General features: G+C 38.8%; 1 long non-coding RNA gene across 16 annotated transcripts in view; it reads right to left on the reverse strand.

Annotated features, from left to right (window-relative positions):
• Nucleotides 1-17736, reverse strand: part of LOC140613892 (uncharacterized) — a 195920-nt gene extending 178184 nt beyond the window's left edge. For 6 of the 16 annotated variants that reach the window (XR_012014794.1, XR_012014799.1, XR_012014798.1 and 3 more), the window contains exons 1-2: nucleotides 10124-17532; nucleotides 8156-8286 (exon numbers count right to left, since the gene is read on the reverse strand). This is a non-coding gene — a long non-coding RNA (uncharacterized lncRNA). The other 10 variants (XR_012014785.1, XR_012014791.1, XR_012014797.1 and 7 more) reach the window with 5 other exon arrangements.
• Nucleotides 17737-18005: the final 269 nt, after the last annotated feature.

An 18005-nucleotide genomic window follows, 5' to 3' on the forward strand; every position in this document is an offset into this window, starting at 1 on the left:
TTTTATATATATCAAGCATATTCACAAACCAACTTTGAGCCAAAAATATAATTTTTTAAGCATGTTAAAGTACAATATTAAGTCATGCGCTGCCCACAAGCAAAAAATGGAGACACAATTTTCACATCTATTTTGTAAAGCTAAAGTGGCTACTTGAAACCAAGATCTTTTGGAATGAATGAAAAATCAACCTAGTGAGGTTCTTCAAATCCATTAGCACAGTATGATCTATAATAGAGAACAAGTTACTGCCTATGAGAAATATAAGTGATTACTGACCACCTAGAAGAGAAATCAACACCACTCGCTCAGGTTACATCCATTTCTTTGCAGTTATCATATTATGAGGATGTCTGAAAAACTGCATATACCATTCAGCTGAAAGAATTTCAAGCTGCCTAAGTTTCTCTGATTGGAGAATCTCTCAACAGTGTTTTCCATACAGTGCCTTTCACTTGAACAACAGGAGACTTAAATTCCCCAGGGAATCATACTACGCTGATGCTTCTCCTTGAATACACATCAAATTTCCATTTCTTATTTGAAAAGCCATTTGAAGAAAAATTACATACATTTTTGAGAAAAGAAGAGCTTGATCAAATTTTTTCAATGTGTCCTTGAATGAAAACAAAAAACTAAGAGCAATACTTATTGATAAATATATCTATGGCGGAAATAAAGAGAAACCTTCCAATGTCTTAAGAGAAACCTTGCCCTTTCAAAAAGACCCAAGCCAGGCATCAAAGAATCAGATTCAACTGGCTGAAGGGATATTTATTTGTGTTCTGAGACAGCCAGAAACTTATTCTATTCTGGAACAATTTTATAGCTAACTAAAACTTTTTCAACCTGATTCACATTATCTTTGCCCCAGTACTTTAACTTTATTTTTTCCTTGTCACTGGCCAAAGTTCAATCATTTATTGCCTTCAGAAGAACTCAGAACATGCAACTGAGGTCCATTTTGGGAAAGAAATTGCAAGGTAAGGGAGTCAGGAGAAAACAGAAAAAAATCTCACCATTTTGGCTTCTTCCTCCTGGAACCTTATGACTTCTAAGTTAGAAACCACAAACCTACATATGGGTATAATTGGCTCTTCTCTAAAGCATTGTTTACCTTACTAAGCATATGACCCAGAAAAATTATTGCCAAAGATTTTAACTCCAGAAAATGGAAAAACTGTTGAAAAGGGAATGAGTTTAACATAAAATATATACAACTTCTCCCCCAGGAGATACATTTTTATGAAGAAACAGCAAACTGTGCTTATATATAGCAAATCCTTATTTACTCAGCATTAACAGGAAATCTGTCCCGTTTCTCACAACCAAAGCTTTTGGCACTTAAAAATATTACACCTTTTATTTTGAGACCCAGATTTTATTTTGTTTTGTTTTTCTCAAGATCCTTGGTATTACTTGTTCTACCGTGATATACTTACCAATGAAGAGTGTTTATACCCACAGAATGTAACATTGTTGTTTTAATGACCTTTGTTTCTAATCTTTTTATCATCACCATAACAGCCAAGCTGTCATCTCTCCCTCACTATATAGGTGAGCACCTAACAAACTCTGTAAGTATCTAAAGAGTACCACTTTCTAATTTGTTACTGTGATCTGCTGTATTTCCAGAAACCAAATAAACAAGCTTATTAAAATTTCCTCAAAGAGGAACTCAAAGAGTTAAAAATAGAGCTACCCTACAACCCAGCAGTTTGCACTACTGGGGATTTACCCCAAAGATACAGATACAGTGAAATGGTAGGACACCTGCACCACAATGTTTATAGCAGCAATGTCCATAATAGCCAAACTGTGGAAGGAACCTTGGTGTCCATTGAAAGATGAATGGATAAAGAAGATGTGGTATATATATTCAATGGAATATTACTCAGCCATTAGAAATGACGAATACCCACCTTTTGCTTCAACATGGATGTAACTGGAGGGTATTATGCTGAGTGACATAAGTCAATCAGAGGACAATAATCATATGGTTTCACCCATATGGGGAATATTAAAAATAGTGAAATGGATTATAGGGGAAAGGAGAGAAAATGAGTGGGAAAAATTTGAGAGGGTGACCAAACATGAGAGACTCCTAACTCTGGGAAATGAACAAGGGGTAGTGGAAGGGGAGATGGGCAGGGGGATGGGGTGACTAGGTGACAGGCACTGAGGGGGGCACTTGATGGGATGAGCACTGGGTGTTATACTATATGTTGGCAAATTGAACTCCAATTATACACACACACACACACACACACACAAATATATAAATTATAAATAAATTATTAAATAAATAAATAAATAAATAAATAAATAAATAAATGCTAGGTGAGGAATTTTTTGGTTAGCAAAGACCATAATATCTGGCTACTCAGAAGCCTTTCCAAGTCTTACTGTTAGCATATTGACTATTTCCTGAGTGGTAGAATGTGCTGCTTACCTTTCATATAAGTGAGGTGTTGTGTGGTATACGTGTTTGTGGGTTGTGTTGTTACCCAAAACAAATTTCACCATTCTAATAATTTTTAGTCTTAAACAAATTGAGCAGTGGATCTTTCTAATCACAGACTGCACATGTATTTCAGACTTCAATGACCTTCTATCAACAAACTAAATTAACTTAAGACAGAACATATGTAACGGGGATGAGGGAATGCTTTCACACATTTGGAAGAAGCCAAGGTCAATGTTTGGCTTCTGGTCATATACTAGATTGATGTGTGTAATCTTGCACAAGTTGAGAGCACAAACACACTCATGCCACATGCATGCACTCACTCATGCACACATTGACCCTCAGAGGCCTGTGTGGTTTGTTATTCTAGTAACTAAATCCAGTTCCCTTTCCTAACCTGAGTACACTCAAGGCTGAGTCTCTCTACTTTCCACGTTATACACACGATATGTTGTATAGAGAGTGCTTTGTTCTTGGATATTATTATGAAAAGCAAAAGATTCCTGGGACTGACAAAGAGATGATGCTCTCACAGCATCTGTCAAATGAAGAAAGCAAAAAGAGAGCACTGTTTTAGAAATGACATATTCTATTTTGAAGAAAATTTGTAATCTCACTCTAACAATCTACTCTTTTTTACTCGACTCCTAGAAATGGCTCCTTTTTCACATTTCTGCCTCTCCTTCCTCTATTTTTAATTATTATTATTATTATTTTTATTCTTCAACCATCAGAGCATTCTGCTCTCTCCAGCCAATACTGAAAGTAATTTCAGGCAATGGCATGATTCGAGGCTGCATCATTACTCTAGAGAAAAATGAAAAGCATTACATTGGCCATTATCATCATGCCAAAAAGGGAAAAAGCACACTTAAATAACTGCTGAGTTAAGCCCTAATCTTCATTGCCTAGACAGTTGCTATCCAAGCAAAGATTCTGTCATCGACTTATCTTCAAATATATATTAAAAGCTTAGTTTCATTTTCATTTCCGAAGATTATATCTAATCAGTAACCATCCTGGAGCACAGAGTAAAAATATAAAACCTCTTATCTTACATGCTAATCATAAGGCTGGGATGATCTCCACCTATTCCAAACTACTGCTAAGTATCTCTGAGATGAGGAGGAGCCATTAAGTCTACAGTGAGAGTATGAATTGATGAGGAAGCTCTAAAATACTTGGGAACATTTATAACTAACTCAGAGCTGCTTATCCATTTTAATATTGTTGTAGATGTCAATTAGTCCCATGCCCTAAGAGATTTAATGTTCACACAAAGACATTTCTCCCCGCACTCACATTTCTATCCCTTCACTTATTAGGTAATTTGACTAAGACTTAAGAAACTAAATTTGAGGGCTTAACTTTGAAACCTGAATTTGGAGAATATCAGTTTTCCTTAATGCTTCATTCATTGCCTAAACACTGACTAGTACAAAGCACACAGACTCAACAAATGACGTTAAAATCTTATTGATTCTGCAGTAGGATGCAGAAATAATCCAAAAATGGGGTTACCTTTGGGAAAAGTTTTAAAATAGGTGATTTGTTTTTGTAACCTTCTCTTCTCACCTCATTTCCTCATTATGTTTCTTTACATTTACTCACTCTTTCTTCACCAAACATTCTTAGGGAAGCCTTGTATTTTACCTAAAGCTTCTATTCAATATTTAATTTCTTTAGACCCAAATGTTACATTCTTCATCAACTTAAACAGCAGAAAGAAGTTGGGGCACCCAGGTGCCTCAGTTGGTTAAGTGGCCAACTCTTGATTTCCATGGGTCATGTTCTCAGGGTTCCGGGATCAAGTGCTTCACTGGGCTCTATACTCAGGAGGAAATAGGATTGAGGATTTCTTTTGCTCTCCCTCTGCCCTTCCCCACACTCATGTGCATTTGTACTCTCTCCCTCTCTAAGTAAATAATTTTCTTTAAAGGATCTGTAGAAAGAAGGAAGGAAGGGAGGGAGAGCATGAGGCAGATAATTGCCCAAACTCAATCTGATTTCCCAGCCCAGAATACTTAGAATACTTAGTTCTTAGACCCTTTCTTCCAATTCAGCAGCAAGATATGTAGAGAATAAAAGGAATTGTATATTAAGAAAGTAGAAGTATAGAGAAAATATATTTTGAGATACTCTCTTTCTCTATTCCTTTTGGTTCCAAAGAAATAGAAGAGAGAGTCATGATTTCATGACTGAGTTTATTTTGTAAGCAGAAGTTTAGAACTAAAAGGGACCAGCTCACATCTCCTTGGGGCTAATTAGTCCATTTGGTTTCCATTTATATGTGATCATCATTCATCATATTCTTCATTTATTTTGGTTCAGATTCCTCTACTGTGACTGTATATTTCCTCTTTCTATTTTACAAAGAGCCTTCTTTTTCCATGAGAAAAAACTAGCCATACTCCAGGCCATGCTGAGGCCCTCTTCCAAATTCTGCTCTCTATGGCCAAGCCCCATCAATATCCCCCAGTGAAGGTCCACCTGTACTGCCTTGATCTGACAATGATTGAGTGGCCATTTAAACATCCAAGGCCTATTCATATTATTTTCCCCTTCCCCACTTTCCTTCCTTCAGAGTTGTTTTGAGCCAAGAAAGAAGCTTCTAATATAGCTTATCATCTTAACATACCTTGTGGAACTGAAGAAATCACACAGTATGCTCCAGCACCTCAGAAATAGAAATTATCAAGTTTTGAGATAATACATTTAATAATCACCATAGCTTCAATTAAGGACATCCACTAATAGAGGCATTTCTTTCTGCTTAATCATCTTTTCTTTGCATTAGTAAGTTATTTCTGGCAGGAAACCCAAGATTATTAAGCTGCTGCACTCCCCTACTTCATTTATAAGTATTTCCACCTGGACTGGATTTGTGAAGATTCAAAAAAAAAAAAAAAAAAAAAAAAAAAAACACACACAAAATATCTTGCCTCTCAACAAAATATTTGGACCCTGGAATGAACTGAAGCTCTGAACAGAGAGAAAATGACAGCATCAGCTCAATATTTTTAGGGATGTGTTCATTTTAATCTCTCTAAGTCTAGTTACCAAAAACACCTTGGGAGCCAGTCCACCAGCCTCCATAACAGCAGTGCAACTTAAAACTGTCTTCACTGAATCTCATGTCACTCTGCTTCAACATAATAAGATAAAAGGCTAAACCAACTCATCTCTCAATTCCAAAGAAGAAAAATTATTTTTCAGAGCTATGTTCTTAACTTATCTAAGAAATTACTGCAGCCTTTTGTAATGTTTTCTCCCATAGCTAATAATTCTGGATATTCATTAGTGGTAGTATTGTCGATGATTGCTAATGAAGAAGAGATTTAGTTTCTTACATCTTCTACTTGTGCTGCATTATAAAATATTACTTGAGGGTTTGAAGTGTTTCTTAAATCCTAAAATTAGAAATCAATCTGATTTAAATGAAGAATGCTTCTGTTTAGTTCAACAATAATTCTTTGTATTAAAACATATTTCTATTAGTGTAGTAATAGAAACTTTGATATGAAGATTAATCCTTAATCCTTAAAATAGATTAATCCCAATCCTTAAAATAGAAAGCATATGCAAAAGAGGATGCTATTTACAACCACAATCTTCTATATCTCTGAACAATGCTGAAATAGTACAAGAGAAAGAAACTAGATTAATATGGCTGCCACTCAAATTCGGTAGGATATATACTTAGCTAGATATTTAAGTAAGTTTATCTTAAATTATATCCATAACATCATTGCTAAACAAGAAATAAGGTCAATAGAGAATTGGAAATTTGGATGAATCTGTGAAAAACAGAAGCCAAGATAAGATTAATAAAGGAAACCACAGATCAAACACACACAGGCATGGACTGCTGCAGAGGTGAGGGTGTCTCTAAGGTTATCCAGACTTGTTTTCAGCAATTCATGAGAGGCCCCAGGGCAATTACTGGAAATGAGAAATTGCATTAGAAGCAAATATGCCCCTTGGCTCCTCTTTCCTTCAAAGCTGAGCAAGTGGCTACAGCAGAACATATCCATGAAGGAAAACAGGAAGGACAGAAGTGTTAACACCTAGTTTTAAACTACAGAAGGCAAGCTATGGGTAAAACCCACCCATTGAAACTCTAACCCTTCCACCCCCTTCCACACAAAATAGTATTCACCATGGACAACCTCTGGTTATCAGAACAGCCTCCGGCGACAGGGGAATAGAGATTCTGAGATACAAAGATGAACAGATGATTGAAAATCACATGTGGTTCAGGAAAAACACCACCATGAAAAACAGGCACAAATAACAAAAGAACACAACCCCAGAAAATCAGAGATACAATAACAAACAGAAGAAACTTTAAAATAACTACAACTGATAACTTCAAAGAAAGTTGAAAAGATAAACAATTAGAGATCATAAATGTTTAAAATATTTCAAAAGTGAAATGAGCAAAAGGACTAATAATAGAAGGTAACAAAACCATGGAACTAGAAAGTAAACTATAAAAGAAAAGCTAGGAAAGATGAGAATAAAATAAGAAATCAGAGAGGCTAGATACAAGTAAACAAGAAATTTCTAAATATATCCGAAAGACCTGGTGAAACAGGTCTTCAGTTTAACATGGACCATGAAGTACCAACCAAGATGCAAACTGCCCCACCCTCCCAAAATATCATCCAGTAATTTCAAAGCACAATAAAAACCAACAGGTCAACTTTTACTAAGGAAAGATTTTACCTTTCTTAGAAATCTATACTATTCTTAGAAATCAACAAATCATGTATATTTTTTAAAGTGAATTATAAAAGATTTAGATTAACGAACAAGCTTAATTCAGGAGAGATATATAGAACACTCTCTTGAATATACTTAAAGGAACATATACTCAAAACTTCAAAAGAAATCAACAAAATTTCACTTACTTCCTGAAATTTTCAATAATTGCTGATGGTCCAATGCTACACCCCTCAAAACCAGAAAACCCACCTTAAAATACAGAAATAAATAAAACATAAAAAATTTAAAACATAATTACCATAATCCTAGAGGATATGAAAACATCAACAAAAACCTCTTAAATTCAACATGTGAATAGTTTCTTTAGGGAAAACACACACTGGTTATCTTTTCCAAACATTTCTTACAGAATGCAATGCTCTCTTTGTCATGTTTCTGTTTCCTATACCAAAAGGGAATATTGGCACAAACAAAAATCCCACATAGAAACAAAATATTTTTGATAAAGCAAGCCACTTAAAGAACAACCAGGCTCTCTGGCAAGAACAGAAATACAATAAAGGCTGATGATACCACTGATGAGACAGGTACAATTTATAGCCACAAACTGCCTTGGCAACACTAATCTGCACTCTCTTCCCCTACAGCAGATTTTGAAGTGGTTAGATCTTATCAATATTCCAGTTGTGCAAATTCCTATTGAAGCCAGTTATTAAAGGAGAAATTCACAGAGGCAGTCTGGCAATCAACAAGCCCAGGACTCCACTCCAGCTTTTTATATTAGGTCTTCCTGGTTGGGTTTCCTTCTCCAGGCTCCCGTGAAGGAAATGTTTTTTAAGCCTTATAGAGCTTCTGCATTGTAGGAGACAGAAACCTTAAAATTTATGCACTACTGGAATGATCTAGCAGCAAGTTCACTGATTTTAGGTCAGTACGAAGGAGAAGGACTGGGACTCACACCTGAGGCAGCCAGAAGCGGTTGTCTGCTTTCCAAATGTCCAAGTTCCTTGGTTCCAGTCTACCAGCTTGCCCTGAAGAATTACAGGTGAAGCATTTCTCCCTAAATCCAGTTTGCAAAACAGTAGCCACACCTATACAGATTGGTCAAAGAGAAATGAGTGGCGTGTGGGAAAACCATACTTTGCATGTAGTGATATCTTTTCTCACAAACACATAGGTTACTTGCTGACAAATTCTCAGTAACTTGAAAACAAGACACCCATGAAAGTGTTTTTTAAAATTCTGAGTAAGGGGCAACTGGGTGGTCAGTGTTTGCCTTTGGCTCAGGTAGTGATCCCAGGGTTGTGGGATCGAGTCCTGCATCAAGCTCCCCACAGGGAGCCTGCTTCTCCCTCTATGTCTCTGCCTCTCTCTCTGTGTCTCTCATGAATAAATAAATAAATAAAACCTTTTAAAATGAATAAGTAAATTCTGAATCAATTTTAGTATAGTGAATTGAAGAAGATATATATATTATAATAATAACATATGATTTTTTAATTGTAATACAGGAATGGCAAACCAGAGCAATGTTATTCACAAAGGTGATTAAAAGTTGGGGGTGCTCATCAAGGTCTTTTGAAATGAGTAGTAAGTTTGGCCACAGTAGGATGAATTCAGAAAAGCTGTCTTATTTTTGTAACTATACTAACAATTTTTTTAAAAACTTGAGAACCTTCACTAATTATAAATATGCCTCCGTTTTTCTAACATAAACCATATAACATAATTCTCAGGATCAATCTGAAGAGAACCACAGAAAAAAAGGGAAAACGTCAGTAAATACTAATGATGACATAACATTAATTAAGCTACATTCCTTAAGTAAAATCACCAAGGTATAGATATGGAGCCCGCGGACTACTGTTTCACAGATAAGAGTGAAATCCATTCACATAATTGATATTTAATAGTGACTATATGATTATATTTGCTTAAATCATACCAGAAAATAATAATTGTTTTTAAGTTAAGGAAGGCATAAAAAGGAATACAAATATGCAAATTTAGAGACTGACTAAAAGAGGAAACTAAATAAAGTATAAAAGTATGAAAAAGTATGCAGCTAAGTCCAGATATAAATTACCAAGACTACACATTCAAGTATTCCAATAAAAGTAAATCTGTGAAGAAAATAAGACAAATATGGAATGATACACAAAAGGAATGAGACACAAGAGGAATGACACACAAAAGGAATATAACTAGAATTGACAGAAATGACAAAATAATCAAATACAAAATGGAAGAAACAACCGAAGCCCATAATTTGGTTTATTCAAACTCAGCTATAGCCAAAGTCTAGAAAGTCAGGATAAAGAGAGCCCCTGGGTGCTCAGTCGACTTGATTTCAGCTCAGGTCATAATCTCTGGGTCATGGGATAGAACTTCACATCAGGCTCCAGGCTGGGCACGGATTCTACCTAAAACTCTCTCTCTCTCTTTCCATCTGCTCCTCCCCCTGCTCATGCACTAAATAAATAAATAATTGTCCTACAAGAAGAGTGATCTCATACTGAAAAGAAGACTCTCACAAGTAGAAATAATTTGACATTTTATGTGTAGAGCAGGGTGCTCTGGAATAAGGAAAGTGTCAAAGTAAGATTATTTTCTTTTTTCTTAAGATTTTATTTATTTATACATGAGACACACAAAGAGAGAGAAAGAGGCAGAGACACAGGCAGAGGGAGAAGCAGGCTCCACGCAGGGAGCCCGACACGGGAATCGACCGGGGGCTCCAGGATCCCACCCTGGGCTGAAGGTGGCGCTAAACCGCTGAGCTACCATGGCTGCCCTCGAAGTAAGATTCTAATAACATCGCTCTATTTCCATCTTCTCATAACCATTTAGATTTATTTTAAAAATTAGTGACATATCATGAACATAACAATGGGAGGCTGTTTTCCCAGCAAAAAAAAAAAACAACACCTGTTCGGTCTTGCAATTGGATTCATCACTTGAGTCCACAACTGGGATAGAACAAACAGGGTGGTGTGGCCACATCTCTTCTCCCCATTACATTTTCTTTCTCTCCCTCCTTCGAGAAAAAATTAATTTTTTACATGGAAAGTCACAGATAAGACCTTATCTTAAGCAGTTAGATGCTTCCATCTACTCACTTTCAACCTCCCTCCTCTCCCTGCTCCCAGGATGGTGTGCTCTATGCCCCTCAACATGTTTTACAAATATTCTTTATTCCTCAAACCATGTTCATCCATGTTATAAAGTACAACACTCTTTGTCAGGTCTCAGCTGAGGCTCTAAGCCGAGGGTTGGCATGATAAAATTTTCTTTTAAAAATATGGGAAGCAGGAATGGAATAGAAGGCAATTATTACAGAAAGTTGTCATCCCTGTATGCTCACAGGGACCGGGAACTCATTCCATTCTCTTTACGGAAGGAGCTATGCAGATTGTGCCCATGCATAAGGATGGGGGATCTCAGAAACCATACAACTGGCCAGCTAATTGCTAAGGGGGCTTTTGTTTATTTGGCTGAGTCAGAGGCTTTTCCTATCTTTTGAAAAGAATAAATTATAATCGTGTCTGGCATCTTACTCGACTACAGGGGTAAAGACTGGAAGTTAAGATAGGTATGAGTAAATGTTATGCCAAAGGAAAAAAACAGCAAGAAGATAGTGACATACTGCAATCTGTGGGCTCCGCTTACACGTTTCTTCCTGTTTTCACTTAAATCCATTACTGACAGCAATGAGCAGGAGTAACTCAGAAAGAAGAAAAGGATTATTAGTCGAGCAAACCTTATCCAAAGGTTTCCTGGTTTGTTTAGAAAGGTCTAGTTTTCAGGGTGAGCAACTGAGTGTTGAGAATTATGAGGAATATTCTTCCTGTTATCTGCTACATGTATTGCTCTAAATACAACATGGATAAATTTCAGTGTATTTTTCTTTCATTTAGTAAAGACAATCCATTTTGAGCATCTCTTTATGAAAATAACTCAGAACACTTTCTGTTGTGTACCTTCTTTCTTTTTAAAGGGTTTGAATAAATTTTTAGCATTAAAACATTTGCAAAGCTTTTAAAACAAGCTTTCTTTCCTTTACAGGCAAAAATGCCATTTTAGTATGCGATTCTTTGATATCACTGATGTCTCTGATAAGTGTCATCATGGTAGAACCTAGGAATATCATTTAAAATTCTTATTTTCCCGGTAGTATTTCATGGAGAGAGGAATGTAATTAATATTTAATCACCATGAATGTGAACATAGTTCTATAGGAATTGAAGTATAGTCTGTTTTAAATACATTTGCCCCTTATTATAACAGATCAGTGGTCAACACATTTCTATCCTGTAACAAGTGTGCAGAACAATAGAATGCCCTAAGTCAGGCACCTGGGTGTTTCAGTTGGTTAATCATTCAACTCAGAGTTATGGCTTAGCTCAGAATTTCGGGTCCTGGGATTGAGTCCCATGTCAGGCTTTGTGCTCAGTGTGAGGTCTACTTGTCTGTCCCTCTCTCTAATAAATAAATAAAATCTTGGGTTGCCTGGGTAGCTCAGTGGTTAAGTATCTGCCTTCGGCTTAAGCCGTGATCCTGGGATCTGGGATCGAGTCCCACATCGGGCTCCCTGCACAGAGCCTGCCTCTCCCTCTGCCTATGTCTCTGCCTCTCTCTCTGTGTGTGTCTCTCATGAATAATAAAATCTTTTTTAACAAATTCTTAAAAAAAAGAAAAAAGAATACCGTAAGTCATGACTATATTAAGGAAAATTGAACAGGGTCATAACTTTAATTTCCTCTCTGAAATTGGTTAAAGCTAGGTATTATAAGGAGAAAAGCTATAGATTATTCTTACTTCTTCAAAAGCCATTTATTTGTAAAGCATACTAACCAACTTAGCCCAATAATTGAGATGCAGCAGGGCAATTATTGGTAGTGAAAGCTTGATCACAGCCTTGCAGCTTCCTGGCCTTTAAACCTGGATCTCTATCAGATTCTGAATGAGGTATTGTTTTAATAGTTATTGGTCCATTTAAACATTATTGGATCAGTCGTGATCATTGCCTGCCAAGATGCCCTACTCCCTCTTCTTTTTGACTTGTAGAGTTTTTTTGATCATTGCTCTGGATCTTTCCTTTTGTTGAGAAAATCACAGCTCTTGACAAGATTTGGATTTCTCTAGAGCCATGCTTTGCTATTTGGATTGCTTATCACAGGAACAAATTTATATGTCAATCTTGCTCTACCCTGGATCATAACACTACTCTGACCTGTACTTGACAAGAGACCAGCAGTTAATTACCACAATCAAGAGAGAAAATACAGAGCCTACACCATCTCTTAGGCTCTGTATTGCAGAGACTGACTAAACATTGGTCCTTGTAATAGGAATCTTAACAAATGAGAGCTTTGTCTACTGCAGATAAAATTTCCTAATTTGAGTTACTATGAATAGGAAGTATCTCAAGAGCTCTGAAGTCTGAACCTTTTTCATAATGACCCAAGGAACCAATCTTTCATGACTGCAAGTCCTGTAGCAATCTCAATTCATAGACCATAACCATAGGCGTCACCATAATTACCCTAATGGGACGTTGAAAGTCTGACATTATTACTTTTAGTTGAAGCCACCACTTAGACTGCTTTTTGAGCCAATTGTTTCCATATTTGGTCGAGCATAATCATCTAAACCATATCTAGAGTTCTGTCTTATTAAAATGGAGCCTCAGTATAAAATAGCATGTCATTTTAGATTTTCATAGTATTATAAAATAACAGATATTCATTTTGCTTTTCCTCCCCAAAAGAACCCCCCTTAACATAGACAAACAGACTATATAAGGTTAGACCTTATGTGTGCAGAACATAATAATAATACAAGAAAAAGGAATTTTATGGATGTAAACAGCTTTGATATTTTTTTTAAAAAACTTTTTATTACAAATTCAACTTTTCCACTACTATTTGTTTAAAATAAATCCCTTGAAATTCAGTTGTCATTGATCCTTGGTTCCTTTCTTAGGGTCAGAAATTTTTAAATTCAATTTAATATGGAAGCTTTCTTCCATTTAGTAAGGAGAAGCACCACATAAGAGCTAAATTTTCAGATGTCTCACTGAATTCACGCACAGCCATTTTAAGAATGTCTGAACACTTGCTGGTTACCTGGTTTGGACATCCTTCAAATGAAACAAGGAGGAAAGTTCTCCTCACTGAAAGAGTTATTTTCTCTTCCTTTTGCTTCAAGGAAATAGTGCCTACACTCAGTCCATGGTCCCCCCTATTTTCCTATAACATCACATCTCATTTTGTAGCTCAGCTTTTTTTAAAGAAAAATGAAATGAGTGAAGAGACTATTATTTCTCATCAATTTCTCTGGAAAAGCAGACATTTAAAACTGTTTCACTGACTGAAAACATTCCTTTATTTCTCCTGTCAGCTTTACTGTCTTTATACAAGTTTCCTGAGCACGTTATGAAGCCTTGGAGGCTTGTCTCAGATGAAACCGCTGCTCCTGGCCAAAAGGAGTCTCTTATTCTCCACATTTCTACCACCGCCCCTGGGCAGAGTATCAGTGAGCACAGACTTCTGCCTATCTGCAGGGTTAGGGCTTCCTATGTCCAACAGCACATCAGTCTGAAAAAATCCATTAATTCTAAAGCCAAGCACTATTTTTCAACTCCACTATCACCTTCTACCCTTTTTAAGAAAAAATGTTTATTGTACAAATGTTTGAGAATACAATACAAAAATAAAAGTCACCAATAGCCTCAAATCCAAAGATGACCACTGTGGTTCATAACTTCAGGTTTATCTTTCAGAAATAAAATATATGTCATCTCTTTGTTTTCAAAATTTATATCACACTATAGCACAGTTTCAGAAATTAACTTTGTTCATTTAATGCATTTTTGTACTTGCCCATGACTTTTTAGTAACCATGCCATGTTTCATTGGACAATGGCCCATAATTCCCTTGAACTGCCCCCTTTTTTTGGGACATTAAGGTTTTCTTTTATTTAAGATTTTATTTATTCATGAGAGACACACAGAGAGAGGCAGAGACACAGGCAGAGGGAGAACCAGGTTCCCTGCAGAGAGCCTGATGCAGGACTCTATCCTAGGACCCCGAGATCCAACCTGAGCCAAAGGCAGACACTAAACCACTGAGCCACCCAGGTGCCCCAAGGTTTTCTTAAATTGTTTGCTATTATAGAGCAGAGGTAATGTCACAGTCTGGAAGTTCACCAGCAAGGGAGGAAGGTTCCTGTCCCTTTGACAACATTAGGCTTTATGACTGATGATTAATAGCACTTTTAGTTCTGCTTGCTTGTGTTCTTAATATTAGGCATGTGGATCTTCAGTGAAAGAGGAAGAGGTAGAAAGAGAAGTTACAGAAAGAAGGAAGGAGAACAGAGAAGAAACAACCATAGAGTGCTTTCCTTGGGTCACATTCCACTGAAAGCTTTTCATCACTAACTCGTTTAACCTTTACAATAAGTCTTGACTTACCACCTTATGTGGTACAATTATTATCTCATCTTAAAGATGATAAATTTGAGAAAAGAGAGGTTATTGGGCCCACAGGCTATATACAGTTTGAGTATCTTTATACCAAAAAGTTGTCTAACCTAGGAAGATTTGCTTAACTTCTCAGAAACTTTATTTTCTCATTTATGAAATTAGGAAGATGTTCAGCTCTCTTAAAATTCGAAGAGTCTATGACTCTAGAAAGAAGTGCCAAAAGTACATTGCAGTCAGGCATCTCCACAATCGAATAGGAAAGTGCCAGGCCACTTACAGAGGACTCACAAAAGGGGACAAAAACTTGTTCTACAATCATTAGTCAATACCCACCCTGAGGAAGTAAAAAGATGAAGGTTGCAGAAGGAAGTGTTTCCCTGGAAAAGGTCCTCTGTGTGCTACAGCAACGTCCCTAACATACCCCTTCCGCTCCACCTACACCTTTTCCCACTTTGGAGAGGGGAGTCCTTTCTTCTGACCTTCAGTTACATGAGAGGATTTTCCTGGGGGCAACTCAGAGTTGTCTTTTGGAATTTAAGGAATTACAGTAAAATGGTGCCTCGTTTTTGGCCAACTGCTAGCTGAAACCCTTTGTGGCAATAATGAAAAGGTAGAATTCAGGAAATGCCTGCATTACCACCCACAGAAGTTCAAGTGTGTGTTTTGTGTTGTCTGTTAAGTCCAAATGTGAAGCCCGCTATAAGACATCTGCCTGGGCACTGGCCAGGGTAAGGCTATCTCAGCAGAGAGAGGCCAGAGTAGTAATGGGACGGAGGAGGGTGTTACAAGCTATTTGCATGGGAGCTTCTTACTACTCAAAGGATTTAGGGGCAGCCCAGGTAGCTCAGTGGTTTAGCGCTGCCTGCAGCCCAGGGCCTGATCCTAGAGACCGGGAATCAAGTCCCACGTCAGGCTCTCTGCATGGAGCTTACTTCTCCCTCTGCCTGTGTTTAAAAAAATAATAATAACAAAATAAAGGTCTTATTTAAAAAAACAAAGGATTTAGTCTGAGAACTCAGGAAAGATGATCACAGATGTTCCCATAAGACAATACTTCAGTTTCAAATGCCTTCCAAGGCCAAGAGAAACGAATGGCAGTTTTCCTCAGTACCATCTTCACCCCTTACCTCCTCTGCCTACTAGCTTCCAACCCTGGAGGGCCAGGGCAGCCTAGCAAGTAGGGGAGGAACAGACATGAAGCAGGTAAATGAAAAAGTTGGCCACATGGTCATTCTGTGTCAGCTTGCAGCCACAGCTGACACAAGCCGAAAAAACAGAACAAAGTCTAGGATTGGGATTTGATACTGCACTGAACATGTTAATTAGTGAAATGAAGTTATCCTAATATACAATAGTGACTGGCGGACATTCCATTATCTGAAAGTGACAAGAAAAGTCACCAAACCTACTCAATTTTTTATCCAAAGAGAAAAAAAAAAAAAAAAAACTAGTGCCCCGAGCAGGTTAAAAGAGGCAGTGGGAGGAAAACAAAGTGGCTTTACAGTGGTACCCTACCCTACGGAGTTCCATTTTTTTCCACAAATAGGTTGATTTACATGTATCAAAAGAATCAAAAGACCTCCTCGGCTTGAACATGAATATGTCTACTGCTGGTTTTAAGTGGGTTTCAGCATACTCAACGAACTGGTGGGGTAGGCCTGCTAGGCATCCCTTTGCTGGGACACTCTCAGGAAGATAAACTATCTTAGAAAAAGAGGAAAAATAGGTTGACACAGTGACAAAGCTCTGTTCCTCATGGTGAAGAGGAGATTCCAATATGGTGTTTGTCAGATTTTTCTGCTGCCCTCTCCAGACTCATGTAGTATATAAGTAGAGAATGAAGGAGAAGGCTGTATAAAAGTGAAAGATTTGGGGCAGCCTGGGTGGCTCAGCGGTTTAGCGCCGCCTTCAGCCCAGGGAGTGATCCTGGAGTCCCGGGATCGAGTCCCACATCGGGCTCCCTGCATGGAGCCTGCTTCTCCCTCTGCCTCTCTCTCTCTGTGGGTGTGTCTCTCATGAATAAATAAAATTAAAAAAAAAAGTGAAAGATCTGTCTCTAAGGGTTCCTCTCCTTTTTGTCCTTGCCATGGCTCACTAGGACTGGAGTGTATTAAATTATGGGCTTAATTAATTAATTCTGGGCCATAAATAAATAAATTCTGGGCGATTAATTAATTAATTAATTCTGGGCCATATGACATGCTTGGGCCAAAGGGATGCGGCCCGAAGTTACAGTATTTTCTGAAGTCTTAGGGGGCATCATGTCTCCACTCAGTACTCAATCCACCGTTTCCACAAAACAACATTCCCCAGGTGACTACTACTGGACCCAAAGGAGATGATGTGACGCATGATACATGGAGTAACCGAATCTCAACCTGCAAACTGCGCCCAGACAATGCGGCCTGAATCCGGCAGAGCCAGAGCCAAGCCACGAACTCGGGAGTAAAGGGGAAATGTTGATCGTTGAGAGCCGCACATATGTTGGCGTTGTTTGCTGGGCAGCACGGCCACAGTGAAACACAAAACTGATCAATACAAGCGATTTGTATAAAAGCGCCGCCAGGCATCGGGGCCTCTAACCGGAGGGCCTGTGTCTTGCTTCAACGCCGTCTGACGGAACAGGCCCGGCTTTCCCCTCCTCCGGCCTCCACACTCTTTTCCAGTCGCAGCCTTTGGAGCCATCTTCTCGGCCATCCTCCGCCTCTGGGACCAGCCGACGCCGCACTCTGCGCTTAGCTCGTCGCTGCCCATCAGCCCGTCCGCCGAGGCTCCCCGGGTTCCCCACAGCCTTACCGCACTGAGGCGAGTGCTGACAACCGTCTGCTCAACACGCGCGTGCGGCCTCCACGCCTACCTCTCCCCGGGCCTCCGGGCCTCTGTGGAGACGTAGCAGCTGCGGTGGCCGGGCAGCGGGTGGGGTGAGGGCAGCTTCTTCTTCACAGGGGGGCCGAGCGTCTCTCCAGGACGTGGGGTCAGCGCGGGGCCGCGCCCTCTTCCAGGCGGGGAGGCAGCGAATCCCAGGCCGCGGAAGCCGGAGCGCCTGAAAACGGGCCCTCGAGCGCCAGCAACGTCACTTCCGGGAAATGGCGGCCGCCTGAGTGGCGGGGGCTGCCGGGCGCGGGGGCTGCCGGGCACTAGCCGCGGGGGCTGCCGGGCACTAGCCGCAGAGGCCCAGGTCTCCCGGAAACGTCCGCCATCAAGCACCGCTAGGAGCCACTCGTGCAGCACGCGGCAGCTTTTATTTTATTTTATTTTTTAAGATTTTATTTATTTATCCATGAGACACAGAGAGATGCAGAGAAAGAGGCAGAGGCACAGGC

This window comes from Canis lupus, chromosome 22, assembly GCF_048164855.1.
Source record: "Canis lupus baileyi chromosome 22, mCanLup2.hap1, whole genome shotgun sequence".
In the NCBI taxonomy this organism is placed as follows: Eukaryota; Metazoa; Chordata; class Mammalia; order Carnivora; family Canidae; genus Canis; species Canis lupus.